Here is a 15,112-nt window from a genome sequence, read left to right as displayed (position 1 = left end):
ATGCTCTACAGAAGTATGTTTTATGATACTTTCCAGATGATGGAATTTGAAACAGACGAACAGTTTTAGAACGTAATTTTGACTAAGAAATACCGGGCATAACTTTCACATCACAAACCAAACGAAGTAAGGGGGGATGAATAACGACACAAAAGTACCTTGCGACTCCATAAAAATACACAATTTACAAAAAATGACAAACATGACAAAATTGACAAAAATGACAAAAATGACCAAAAATGACAAAAATGACAAAAGTGACAAAAATGACAACAATGACAAAAATGACAAAAATGACAAAAATGACAAAAATGACAAAAATGACAAAAATGACAAAAATGACAAAAATGACAAAAATGACAAAAATGACAAAAATGACAAAAATGACAAAAATGACAAAAATGACAAAAATGACAAAAATGACAAAAATGACAAAAATGACAAAAATGACAAAAATGACAAAAATGACAAAAATGACAAAAATGACAAAAATGACAAAAATGACAAAAATGACAAAAATGACAAAAATGACAAAAATGACAAAAATGACAAAAATGACAAAAATGACAAAAATGACAAAAATGACAAAAATGACAAAAATGACAAAAATGACAAAAATGACAACAATGACAAAAATGACAAAAATGACAAAAATGACAAAAATGACAAAAATGACAAAAATGACAAAAATGACAAAAATGACAAAAATGACAAAAATGACAAAAATGACAAAAATGACAAAAATGACAAAAATGACAAAAATGACAAAAATGACAAAAATGACAAAAATGACAAAAATGACAAAAATGACAAAAATGACAAAAATGACAAAAATGACAAAAATGACAAAAATGACAAAAATGACAAAAATGACAAAAATGACAAAAATGACAAAAATGACAAAAATGACAAAAATGACAAAAATGACAAAAATGACAAAAATGACAAAAATGACAAAAATGAAAAAAATGACAAAAATGACAAAAATGACAAAAATGACAAAAATGACAAAAATGACAAATATGACAAAAATGGCAAAAATGACAAAAATGACAAAAATGACAAAAATGACAAAAATGACAAAAATAACAAAAATGACAAAAATGACAAAAATGACAAAAATGACAAAAATGACAAAAATGACAAAAATGACAAAAATGACAAAAATGACAAAAATGACAAAAATGACAAAAATGACAAAAATGACAAAAATGACAAAAATGACAAAAATGACAAAAATGACAAAAATGACAAAAATGACAAAAATGACAAAAATGACAAAAATGACAAAAATGACAAAAATGACAAAAATGACAAAAATGACAAAAATGACAAAAATGACAAAAATGACAAAAATGACAAAAATGACAAAAATGACAAAAATGACAAAAATGACAAAAATGACAAAAATGACAAAAATGACAAAAATGACAAAAATGACAAAAATGACAAAAATGACAAAAATGGCAAGAATGACAAAAATGACAAAAATGGCAAGAATGACAAAAATTCCAAAAATGACAAAAATGACAAAAATGACAAAAATGACAAAAATGACAAAAATGACAAAAATGACAAAAATGACAAAAATGACAAAAATGACAAAAATGACAAAAATGACAAAAATGACAAAAATGACAAAAATGACAAAAATGACAAAAATGACAAAAATGACAAAAATGACAAAAATGACAAAAATGACAAAAATGACAAAAATGACAAAAATGACAAAAATGACAAAAATGACAAAAATGACAAAAATGACAGAAATGGCAAGAATGACAAAAATTCCAAAAATGACAAAAATAACAAAAATTACAAAAATGACAATATCGTGAAAATCGTACAAATTGTGAAAATTGTCAAAATTGTCAAAATTGTCAAAATTGTCAAAATTGTCAAAATTGTCAAAATTGTCAAAATTGTCAAAATTGTCAAAATTGACAAAATTGTCAAAATTGTCAGATTTATCAAAATTGTCAAAATTGTCAAAATTGTCAAAATTGTCAAAATTGTCAAAATTGTCAAAATTGTCAAAATTGTCAAAATTGTCAAAATTGTCAAAATTGTCAAAATTGTCAAAATTGTCAAAATTGTCAAAATTGTCAAAATTGTCAAAATTGTCAAAATTGTCAAAATTGTCAAAATTGTCAAAATTGTCAAAATTGTCAAAATTGTCAAAATTGTCAAAATTGTCAAAATTGTCAAAATTGTCAAAATTGTCAAAATTGTCAAAATTGTCAAAATTGTCAAAATTGTCAAAATTGTCAAAATTGTCAAAATTGTCAAAATTGTCAAAATTGTCAAAATTGTCAAAATTGTCAAAATTGTCAAAATTGTCAAAATTGTCAAAATTGTCAAAATTGTCAAAATTGTCAAAATTGTCAAAATTGTCAAAATTGTCAAAATTGTCAAAATTGTCAAAATTGACAAAATTGTCAAAATTGACAAAATTGTCAAAATTGTCATAAATGTCAAAATTGTCAAAATTGTCAAAATTGTCAAAATTGTCAAAATTGTCAAAATTGTCAAAATTGTCAAAATTGTCAAAATTGTCAAAATTGTCAAAATTGTCAAAATTGTCAAAATTGTCAAAATTGTGAAAATTGTCAAAATTGTCAAAATTGTCAAAATTGTCAAAATTGTCAAAATTGTCAAAATTGTCAAAATTGTCAAAATTGTCAAAATTGTCAAAATTGTCAAAATTGTCAAAATTGTCAAAATTGTCAAAATTGTCAAAATTGTCAAAATTGTGAAAATTGTCAAAATTGTCAAAATTGTCAAAATTGTCAAAATTATCAAAATTGTCAAAATTGTCAAAATTGTCAAAATTGTCAAAATTGTCAAATTGTCAAAATCGTCAAAATTGTCAAAATTGTCAAAATTGTCAAAATTGTCAAAATTGTCAAAATTGTCAAAATTGTCAAAATTGTCAAAATTGTCAAAATTGTCAAAATTGTCAAAATTGTCAAAATTGTCAAAATTGTCAAAATTGTCAAAATTGTCAAAATTGTCAAAATTGTCAAAATTGTCAAAATTGTCAAAATTGTCAAAATTGTCAAAATTGTCAAAATTGTCAAAATTGTCAGATTTATCAAAATTGTCAAAATTGTCAAAATTGTCAAAATTGTCAAAATTGTCAAAATTGTCAAAATTGTCAAAATTGTCAAAATTGTCAAAATTGTCAAAATTGTCAAAATTGTCAAAATTGTCAAAATTGTCACGATTGTCAAAATTGTCAAAATTGTCAAAATTGTCAAAATTGTCAAAATTGTCAAAATTGTCAAAATTGTCAAAATTGTCAAAATTGTCAAAATTGTCAAAATTGTCAAAATTGTCAAAATTGTCAAAATTGTCAAAATTGTCAAAATTGTCAAAATTGTCAAAATTGTCAAAATTGTCAAAATTGTCAAAATTGTCAAATTTGTGAAAATTGTCAAAATTGTCAAAATTGTCAAAATTGTCAAAATTTTCAAAATTGTCAAAATTATCAAAATTGTCAAAATTGTCAAAATCGTCAACATTGTCAAAATTATCAAAATTGTCAAAATTATCAAAATTGTCAAAATTATCAAATATTTCAAAATTTGTTCCTTCGTCAGATAAAAGCAAAACATGCTGGAAGACTCGATCACAATTTAAACACCTCGCCCGCCAGACGAGAGCGAGCAAACGAGTGAGTGAGTACGCGTCCTCAAAAAGTAGCAAAACGACCCAAAACGCGCGCGACTCGATATCAACAAGAAGCTTCAACAGCAACAGCAGCAAGCAGCAGTAATAACCAACAAAAACAGCAACCGAAACAAGGCAAAAGCAACAAGAGAAGCAGCAAAGGGAAAAAAAATCAACCGAACTCCACTTGAAAAGCGAGAATATGAAATAGCGTGAAATACATGCGTGAGTAGAATAATATGCCCCTGCTGTTGTTGCTGTTGCTGTTGATAATTTTGCCTTATTGCTCTCTGGGTGCTTCTGGCTGATCCTGCTGCTGCTTCTGACGATTTCGATCCGATGCCGGTTGAATATTGCGACTCCCTCCTCCCGCCCGGGAAAAGAGCTCAGCGCGTGGAGGGAAGGGAAGGGTGGAAAAGTTTTCGCCTTACTGCTTCTGCTGCTGCCAAACAAACTAATAACAGCAACAATGACAAACGGCCACACAGTCCAAGCAAGCTATGGAAGACGATGCAGAAGGTATCCCCGAATGCTGGTTAGCGACACGGAGGTGACAAATTTGGGTTCTTTTGTCAGCTAGATGGGGTTTGACCAATGTGTCAAGTTTTTTGGGAGATCCGTTCTTTGAAATTGGAATTAAATATTTTTTTGTAACTTCTTTATTTGAAACGGGTCATACCTTGAAGCTTTAAGGAGCAAAACTTTTTTTGTTTTTGGTGTTTGTTTGCAATTTTCTTCTTAGCTTCATACTTTTAATCAGAAGAAAAAGGAAAATAGATGAAGAAATGTGAAAATAAAAGAATTACATCAAAACCAAAACGATAAAGTATGTTAAGGAGTAATGATTGGACATGCGACAAGAAATGGAAATGGTCAGATTATGTTGCATGATCTGATTATGTCACATGGCCAGACTATGTCACATTGTCGGATTTTGTTGCCTGATCCAATTATGTCACATGTTCATGTTGCAGGGTATGATTATGTTGCATGGTTCAGTTACGTCACATAGTCGGATTATGTTGCATGGTCAGATTATGTTGCATGGTGCGATTATGACACATGGCCAATTCATGACCTATGATTTTATTATGATGCATGCTCTGATTATGTAACATGGTCATTTCATGTAACATAGTTCGATATTGTCACATGCTCTGATTATTTTGCACGCTCTTATTATGTCACATGGCCCGATTATGTTGCCTGGTTCAATTATGTCACATGGTCAGATTATGTTGCATGGTAAGAGTATGTCACATGGTCAGTTCATGTTGCACGGTATGATTATGTCACATGGTCAGATTATGTCACTTAGTCGGTTTATGTTGCATGGTCAGATTATGTTGATGGTCTGATTATGTCACATGGTCAGATTATGTCACATGGTCAGATTATGTCACATGGTCAGACTATGTTACATGGTCAGATTATGTCACATGGTCAATTCATGACGTATGATATTACAGACTCCGTTCGTTTTGACAACACGCCCTAACATTTTGTGTTGCCATAATCGAATGTTGCCAAAATCGAACGGTATTTTTTCTTCAACTTTTTTTTAATTATTTTTACAAAATTACTATTTTTATTATCATAAACGTTATTTTTAGTCAATTTCCGACCATTTTTAGTAATTTTTTATTTTTTTGCACTATTCATGTTATGTTTATAATCTTTTTGTTTTTTGTCTTATTCGCTTTTTTTGTCATTTTTATCATTTTTCAGTTGGTTTTTGTTATTTATAGTCTTTTGTTTCTATTTGTTTTTAAATTTTTTGAGTTTTTCATCTTTTTGTCATTTTTTATTACTTTTTAATTTTTTTAAAAACTTTTGTTTTTTATTGTTGTATTTAATCACCATGTGCCAAAATCGGATGTTGCCAAAATCGAATGTTGCCAAAAACGAACGGGGTCTGTATTATGTTGCATGATCTGATTATGTCACATGGTCATTTCATGTAGCATGGTCCGATATTGTCGGTTTATATTGCATGCTGAAATTAGATTACATGATCCAATTATGTTGCATGGTTCAATTATGTCACATAGTCACTTTATGTTGCATGGTCCAATCATGTCACATAGTCGGTTTATGTTGCATGGTCAGATTATGTTGCATGATCCGATTATGTTGCGTGGTCAAATTATGTTGCATGGTCCGATTATGTCGCATAGTCAATTCATGAAGCATGTTGCATGCTTGGATTATGTCACATGGTCATTTAATGTTGCATGGTCTCGTATTGTCATGGTTCTAAATTGTTGCAGCTCCGATTATGTCACGTTTTCTTATTATGTTGGATGGTCAGACTATGTTGCATGGTCAAATTTAGTCTCATGGTCAGTTTATGTTGCACGGAATAATTATGTTGCATTGTCCAATAATGACACATAAAGATTATGTTGCATGATCAAATTATGTAACATGGTTTTAATATGTTGCATGGTCAGGTCATGTTGCATGGTCAGAATATGCATGTTACATGATCGGTTCACATGGTCAGAAAATGTCACATGGTCAGATTATGTCACACGGTCAATGCAATATATGATTATGTTGCATTATGTAATCACCATAAAGGTTGATTGTAGCGCATCTTGCTTGCCCTATGCATTTTATATTTAAAAGCTCTAATTTTTTGTAACTTTTTTTGTTAAAAAATGTGTTTATCAGGTTTTTCAAGGAAGTTTTAAAAATAAGGAAATCTCAAAAAATCTCGTCATAAAACTACAATAAACTCTACTCGGGTTTTCGAAAAACGCGAACGATATGATGGGAAACAAGGCGATCGACGAACGACCGAGCTCCGAAGGGAAGGGTGGGGGAAATGCGGTGCGCTAGAGGTCGAAAAATTCATTCATTCCTCACTCACACCGCCTGCTGCGATGATCCGAACCGAACGAACACCGTGTTTGCTCACTCTCTGGCCTACACGAAACATATTTCCCGACGACCCGATCCATTCGAGTCGAGATCGTCAACCACGCTCACTTGGATGGGACCTATGCTTGATCCAAAAGACTGCCTGGCCTGGCAGCCAACTCTGAATGGAATCCGAACCAAGGGTACTTTTGGCGAGCGAGCGACCAGCGGCAGGAAACGAGGAGTGTGGACAAAAGGAAAACCGTAAAACGATGAGCGAGTTTGATTTGAGAATTCAATTTAAAATATTTGTAATTTGTTAACTATACACACTCGATGTGTATGAACGGACAGGCTTAGCCACTGCTGATGAAGAGAATGAGCACCCGATTTGTTGTAATCGAGTAGGCCAGGAAAGGCGAGAACGGTGGAAAACAAGCGAACGGGAAGCAAGTGAGAGCACTAGGAAAAAAAACAAAAACAAATCCATAAACCAAGCATGCCGATCATATTGCGGTGGCTGTTTTACGATAGCGAAAACTCGTCAGTTCTCATGGGTAGTAGATGAGTGACTCTCGCTCGTTCGGGTCGTTCGGGGTGGGTGAGAATTTTCCTTTTCCTCGCTCACTCCGTTCGGGCATACACACTTGAACGTGTAAATGACAATGGCGCGGAGAGATTGGGAGGGAGTGATCTTTAAATGAGCTTTTCGACACCATCGTTTATCACTCGTTTCGTTACTCTCGAAGAGGAAGTTTGAACTTCTCCAAAAAGAGAGCAGCACCCCGTTGTTGAAACCGCTGCTCCTTTATCTACCAACAGGCTGTTTATGAACCCTAACAAAAACGACAGCTCGACACAGTGTAGGAGAGGGCGCGGAGCAGAGAGCTGTGATATGTATGCTCAATCTGCCCCGATACGATACGATACGCCATGCCATGCCATGCATGCGACTCCTCATTTGGTGACCGCAGCATCGTGTCAGACACGATTGGATCGCAAATACGGAATAATTTATTGGAACGAAGTTTCCGAATTATTGAGTGACGCTTCGGCTGTTTTCGGGTTTTCACCCAGCCAGCAGCAGAAGAGCGAGTTGAGTTGGTTATTCGAGATTGAGTGAGAGTGCCTGCCTTTTTTTTGTATGTATGCGACCAAAGCAAAGAAGTAATTGAAACGAGAGTAGTGTGTAACCGAGAAACATCTTTATGCTATGAATTTGCTTTTATGTATATTTATTTGATTTTATTACACATGGAGTATAGTTGAGGAGACTTGCCGCGCGCTACGCTACGCCGTGCGCCCTTTTTCCGCTCGTTCATTTTTCCGCTGTTGCTGTTGCTGTTGCTGGTGTTGTCGTTCAATGCGATGGGTCGCCGCGGCTCTCGTCGAATATGTTTCTTCTTCTTCGCCAACTTGTTTCTCATTGTACTCTTTCGCCCAATCCAACAACATCGATTTGCGACCTACTGTGGAAGGTTGTGTTTTCCTCCACTTGGATTTGTTCGATAGGGAGGGATGTAATGGGAATAGTTGTGGAAATTGTACGAGTCGACATTTGGTGGAAAACTTCAAAATACTGAGAACTTAATATAATTGTAACGATGAAAGAGAAAATTTATTTTTTTTGGAATAAAACTAATTTAAACATTTCTTCAATTTCGCAAAATATCAAAAATCTGAAACATACTTTGACGAAACTACAGTTAGTTCGTGCAGCTATGCTGAATTACAGTACTCGCTCGTTAATTGTTGAGACTACCAAAAATGTCCAATGACCGAGGATGTCTTGACAGAAACATAACTTTGGTCAAAAGTTTTGATTTAAATTGTGTTTTTCACAATTATGATTTTTCAGGGCTTGTGATATAGCTCAGTTGGCAAGTCTGTTGACTCCTGAGTTGATGTCCGCGAGTTCGAGCCCGAGAGTAAACATCGAACACATTTGTACCGGATAATTTTTTCAATAACGATCCGCCAACTGCAACGTTGATAAAGTCGCGAATGCCATAAAGATGGTAAAACGACTATAATCGAAACAAAAAAAAAAAACAATTATGATTTAAATAGTGTTTTTCACAAAATTGTTCATCACAATTATGGATATATTATTGTGATATGAATCGAATGAGTTTTAAGAGCTACACACATTTGAAAACAACTATTTGAAAACAACTATTTGAAAACAACTATTTGAAAACAACTGTATTGCCCGATAACATACCCACAACAAAACATCATCGATTTATGAACAAGAAATGTTCGGTTGGTGGAATATTAAGAAAAAACACTAACCTTTGGAAATATTTCAACAAATGTCCAATTTTTTAAGTAAAACTGGTCAGCTCTCGAAAACGTCTGATTAAATAAAGCGTCCGAATAACGAATCTCAAGGTATGAGCCGTTTCAAATAAAGGAATTACTTTAAAAAAAAATGAAGCGAGTAGTTGTGTATCTTAAATCAGAGCAACCTTTAAATATGTTGGCAACATGAAAATAAACATTCTTGTTTCAACTATTAGCAAGTGCAAACGTTATGAAGCTTCTCTTAGAAGATTGAAACTAGTCCTGATTTCCCGGTACTATACTGCCCCTACTCGCATAAAAGTCCCATATGAATTTTTGTCATTTTTCATCTAACCTGACAGTTCGTCATTTTGAACATTGGACTTCAATATAAAACAATAACTCAAACAATATCAACTCGTGACTGTCCCATATGAAATCTACTCGCATAACAGTCCCATATGTGAAATACCACGGATGTAGTTACCTTACTATGTTTCTTTTGCTGAAATAATCTTTGATTTATCGCTTTAAGTCATTTAAAAAAGGTTCAACTCACTTGATGTCAAATTATGCAAACTAGTTTTTGAAGGCAGACTATAATAAAGTAAGGAATGACTTCCTGTGAGAAAAATTATCAGAAACAACTAAAATCATGATAAGATTCAACTTACTATGCGGAATTTACGATATTTTCTCAAAAGTTATTTTATTTTATTTACATAGTATTCCGTCTTACGACATAACTTGACGAACATAATTCCTAAAATTCACTCGGTCCATGGCAACCGTTCTCCAATTTCTCGGGCACCCCACGTTCGCCAGATCACGCTCCACTTGGTCTAACCACCTTGCTCGTTGCGCCCCTGCTCGTCTTGTTCCTACCGGATTCGTGGCGAACACCTGTTTTGCAGGACAGTCATCCGGCATTCTCGCAACATGTCCCGCCCAGCGTATCCGGCCAGCCTTCACCACCTTCTGGATACTGGGTTCGCCGTAGAGTCGCGCGAGCTCGTGGTTCATCCTTCGCCTCCACATTCCGTTCTCCTGTACGCCGCCAAAGATGGTTCTTAACACTCGTCGCTCGAATACTCCGAGTGTACGCAGGTCCTCCTCGAGCAATATCCATGTCTCGTGCCCGTAGAGAACAACCGGTCTAATAAGCGTCGTATACAGGTTACACTTCGTGCGAGGGCTAAGTCTTCTCGACCGCAGTTGCTTGTGGAGTCCATAGTAGGCACGACTTCCGCTAATAATTCGCCTCCGGATCTCACGGCTGGTGTCATTGTCTGCGGTCACCAGGGAGCCGAGATAGACAAAGTCTTCGACTATCTCCAGCTCGTCGCCGTCGATCGTGACCTTGTTATTACTGGACAAGCGGGTTCGGTCGGTCTCGGATCCGCAGGCCAGCATGTACTTTGTCTTGGACGTATTAATCATCAACCCAATCCTTCCTGCTTCGCGTTTCAGTTTGCGGTAGATCTCCCCCACCGCCGCAGATGATCTGCCGACTATATCAATGTCATCGGCAAAGCAAATAAGTTGACTGGATCTGTTGAAAATCGTGCCCCGCATTTCGCCCACCGCTCGTCGAATAACACCTTCTAGCGCCACGTTGAACATCATGCAGGATAGACCATCACCTTGTCGAAGCCCCCTGCGTGATTCGAATGAACTCGACAATTCACCCGAAATCCGCACACAGCACTGCTTTCAAAGACAAATAAATTAAGAATTATAAAAAAAATGGAACATTTGTTTGAAAGTTGTTGGTTTCAGTAAAACAGTCGCCTGGCGGACGGGCCTAAGGGATCATCTCTAGCTTTAAAGCAGACCTAGGAGGCCCCACCGACCTGTACCAATATATCCCACAAAGTAAACAAAAAAGTTCCATAAAACGGTCTCTTAAAAGCTTACTCAGCCCTGCTTTAAGGCTGTATAGCATTCTAATGAGCTTTAAAATTAAGATCTTATCGAAACTTTCAAGTTCCATAGTCAAAGCTGAGTAGAAAGCTATTGAGGCCATGGATGAGACTTTGTGAAATAAAAAAAAAATTCTCTAGCTTCACCTATATTTTTGTATTTTGATGTATCTTTTCTTCTTTTAATGAAGTATAACTTTCTTGAAAAATTTCTCTGCTGGATGATTTGAATCCGGTCCCGTCAGATGAGTGCTGAACACCTTTGATTACCTTTAAACCATAGCTTGGGGCTTGGTTTGTTTTTTTTTAAACATCAATTTGAATTATATTCAGGATCAACCTTAATAAAAAAATTAAACATTTGCATTTCACGAAAAGATGTATCGAACAGCTTCATTCCGAATCAGAGAACAGTAAATGTGAGTTTAAAGAAAGTTTAAACCAGTAGTTTGAAAAAAAAATCGTAAATAAAGATCATAAACATCGAACGAAGGATTTATAAGATATTATGAACCTGAAAGTTAGTGTTCAACTTAAAACTTGAAAATCTGAAAAACAAATTATATTGCCAAAACGAGTGCTTCCGGTTCCAAGAACTTACACTCAACGCAAGCCGAATACTTATTATAATGCACGTAGAAGTTCCATTTCAGTCCCTCAAGAAACCAAAAAATTCGTAGAAAGTTCATTGGAAAGCACATAAATGTTTTATGACACTTTTTTAGACCTTCCATGTTTGTTCAATATTCGATAAAAGGCACTCGAGGGAAACTCTTCCGAGTACCTTTTATAGTGAATTTATAGTGAAATGAAGTTAAAATAAAGTAGTTATGTAATTTGGCCTACTTGGGTAAGGGCTGCTTTTTTCGGCGTTGTGCAGCCACAGCCCAATTATTCTCGACGTTTGCAACATTGCATCATCCCCCCATTCTTCAGGTCAATAAACTTTCAAAACCCTTTTGCCGTGGAACCAACAAATTCCTGTTTGGATAAATGTATTCATTTTTTTTTTTGTCATTTTTGTCATTTTTGTCATTTTTGTCATTTTTGTCATTTTTGTCATTTTTGTCATTTTTGTCATTTTTGTCATTTTTGTCATTTTTGTCATTTTTGTCATTTTTGTCATTTTTGTCATTTTTGTCATTTTTATCATTTTTGTCATTTTTGTCATTTTTGTCTTTTTTGTCATTTTTGTCATTTTCGTCATTTTTGTCATTTTTGTCATTTTTGTCATTTTTGTCATTTTTGTCATTTTTGTCATTTTTGTCATTTTTGTCATTTTTGTCATTTTTGTCATTTTTGTCATTTTTGTCATTTTTGTCATTTTTGTCATTTTTGTCATTTTTGTCATTTTTGTCATTTTTGTCATTTTTGTCATTTTTATTTTTTGTCATTTTTGTCATTTTTGTCATTTTTATCATTTTTGTCATTTTTGTCATTTTTGTCATTTTTTTCATTTTTGTCAATTTTGTCATTTTTGTCATTTTTGTCATTTTTGTCATTTTTGTCATTTTTGTCATTTTTGTCATTTTTGTCATTTTTGTCATTTTTGTCATTTTTGTCATTTTTGTCATTTTTGTCATTTTTGTCATTTTTGTCATTTTTGTCATTTTTGTCATTTTTGTCATTTTTGTCATTTTTGTCATTTTTGTCATTTTTGTCATTTTTGTCATTTTTGTCATTTTTGTCATTTTTGTCATTTTTGTCATTTTTGTCATTTTTGTCATTTTTGTCATTTTTGTCATTTTTGTCATTTTTGTCATTTTTGTCATTTTTGTCATTTTTGTCATTTTTGTCATTTTTGTCATTTTTGTCATTTTTGTCATTTTTGTCATTTTTGTCATTTTTGTCATTTATGTCATTTTTGTCATTTTTGTCATTTTTGGCATTTTTGTCATTTTTGTCATTTTTGTCATTTTTGTCATTTTTGTCATTTTTGTCATTTTTGTCATTTTTGTCATTTTTGTTATTTTGTCCATTAAATTCAAAATTTTACTCCCTAATATAATACTATAGTATAGTATACTATACTATAGTATAGTACGTTATAACGAAAACAACCCAGGATATTTGCACGATTTAGTACAAAATGACTCCCATTATTTTGCTCAATTTATTTGAATTTTCGATTTTGGCAATGTAAAATAATTAACAGGTTTTAAGCATGAGAGATGTTTTGAGACTTTGAAAAACAGTTAAACAGAAACCAGTTACGTTACGTTACATTTACGAAAAAAAATATTTTCTTAATTTGAAAACATTGTTCAACAACACGCGTACTGCAAATGAGTCAACGCTAAGTACTAAATTGCAAATTTTTAAGTTAGTATGTTTGAGCTGAAGTTAAAGGGTTTCAAAATTTAAAAAAAAAATCATGAAATTGCTCTTATCAATCGAACTAAGAATTATTATTGAATCATTTTTAAATGATTCAATTACTTTTGAACTTTAGTGGTGTCAATTGACTACCATACGGATTCGATTTTTTTCTCAATTACCTTTCTATATCCTCCGATAAGTTATGAATCAAACTTATCGGGAAATTGTTTTTGTAACGGATATTTCATGGATAATTTCTGCAGGGAGCCGCGATTTCCTTTCTTCATTATTTGATTTCTCGATTTAGTTCAACTGAGCCGCTGCTGCCTTTGCTGTTGTTGATGGTTGCCACCATATCGTTTCCTCGTCCTTCTCGTCTCGGCCAACCTCCGTAACACCGCAATAATTCTCTCTTTCCACCGCCATCCGAATGTGTCTTCTCTTCTCCACTTTCCGTTATCCGTACGTACGTACCTACTCCATCATTCCATTCCTCCGGCAAGAAGCGGGCGCGCGGATTCAGTTCACCCACCCTTCCCACACAGAGCACAACAAAACTCGTCATCGCATCGCCCATCGTCGTTCGTCGTCGGTTTCCTCTGGTCTTCGCCTTCTTCAGCTCATTGTGTGTGACCTCTCTTATTTTCCATGTGTTTCTACATTTCCTTCTTCTGTCCTGTGCTTGGCTCGATTCAACTCGAGTCAGCCAGCCAGCCAGTCAACCATTCCGACGACCGAGCGACCGGGTGCGGGGACTCCTTCTGGTTCTGGTGGTGGATTCCCACTGCCAGACACCCCATTCCACAATCCGTCCTTTCCTCCTTCACCTCCTCCCTTGTTTCCACTTCGTCCACCTGCTGCTGCACACACAGTGTGTCGACAGCGACAAACCGTGTGCTAAGTGTATGCCCTTCAGATTATTCAATTTCTGATACATACTTGTTCTTCCTTCACCTCATCCTCCTTCATTCATCATCGCCCGCTCATTCTGTTGCTCATGCTTCGATGGAACCCACCCATTCCGACATCGCAGTCACTCACCTCATCATCCATAGAAGGTACTCACAAGGCGGAGGTTTCGACCAAACCGAAGAGCCACATCGGAGACGAACTCCTCCAGCCGTTTTGTTCTCAACTCAGTGTGTTCTTGTACCTATTTTCTTCGCCTTAGCTTAGCCGTTCCGTTGTTTGGTTGGTCTCTGGCATTCGGAATTGAGTTGGTTCGATTTTCCTTCACATTACTCTCCCCTTTTTCCATGCATTCTCTCTTGTCTCCACACCGCCAGAGTGTCGCCCTTGCTGCGTTCCATATCATCGTTTTCCCACCGCCGCGCTGCCACAATCCGAATATCTATACTTGGCCGCGCCGTTTGTTTGTGTGACTTTTGGATACCATATTCAAAAGGTCGTGGCCATCGGACGACGGCAAGATAGCAGGTTTGTTCTTGATCTATTGGATACAGCGACCAATTGAAATCTTAAACCTCTCTTGGAAGACGACCCAAAACTCGACCCCACTCTCGATTTCCACTCACCTCCAATACTTTCCAAGCCTGCTCAGTTTTTCCCTCCACGAGAAGCAGATTATTTGGCATGCATGCTTACTTGGATGCTAACTTGTTCCGCTGCCTGCTTCTTTTCGTTCACAGCAGGTCGAAGTTTGGGGTGGTGGGTCGCAAGGGATTTGGGGGGTTCCCACAGTCACGGGCCTTTTAGCCTTTTATACCTTTACACACACCGAATGCAATGATATGGCTCTTTTTACTCTGCCTGGCCCTTCGCTAGCTTCCAACCATCCACCTCAAGGTATGTTGTTATTACTTCTGTTACCTCCGCTGATGATGATGATGCTGATGATGTTGATAGCGGGGGGATATCGTACTTAATAAACTCCCGGTGTCACTACCATTGAGTGTTTGTCTGTTGCTGCACTGTTGCACTGCACAGTGTGTTTGACCGAATCGACGGGTTCTTTCTGCTGCTGCTGCATTCCAGGAGCACTTCTTAGTGGTTTGCTCTTATTCCATGCAATCGATGAGATTATTTGA

This window comes from Uranotaenia lowii, chromosome 3, assembly GCF_029784155.1.
Source record: "Uranotaenia lowii strain MFRU-FL chromosome 3, ASM2978415v1, whole genome shotgun sequence".
NCBI classification, from domain to species: Eukaryota; Metazoa; Arthropoda; class Insecta; order Diptera; family Culicidae; genus Uranotaenia; species Uranotaenia lowii.
Note: the sequence above shows the minus strand (reverse complement) of the source record.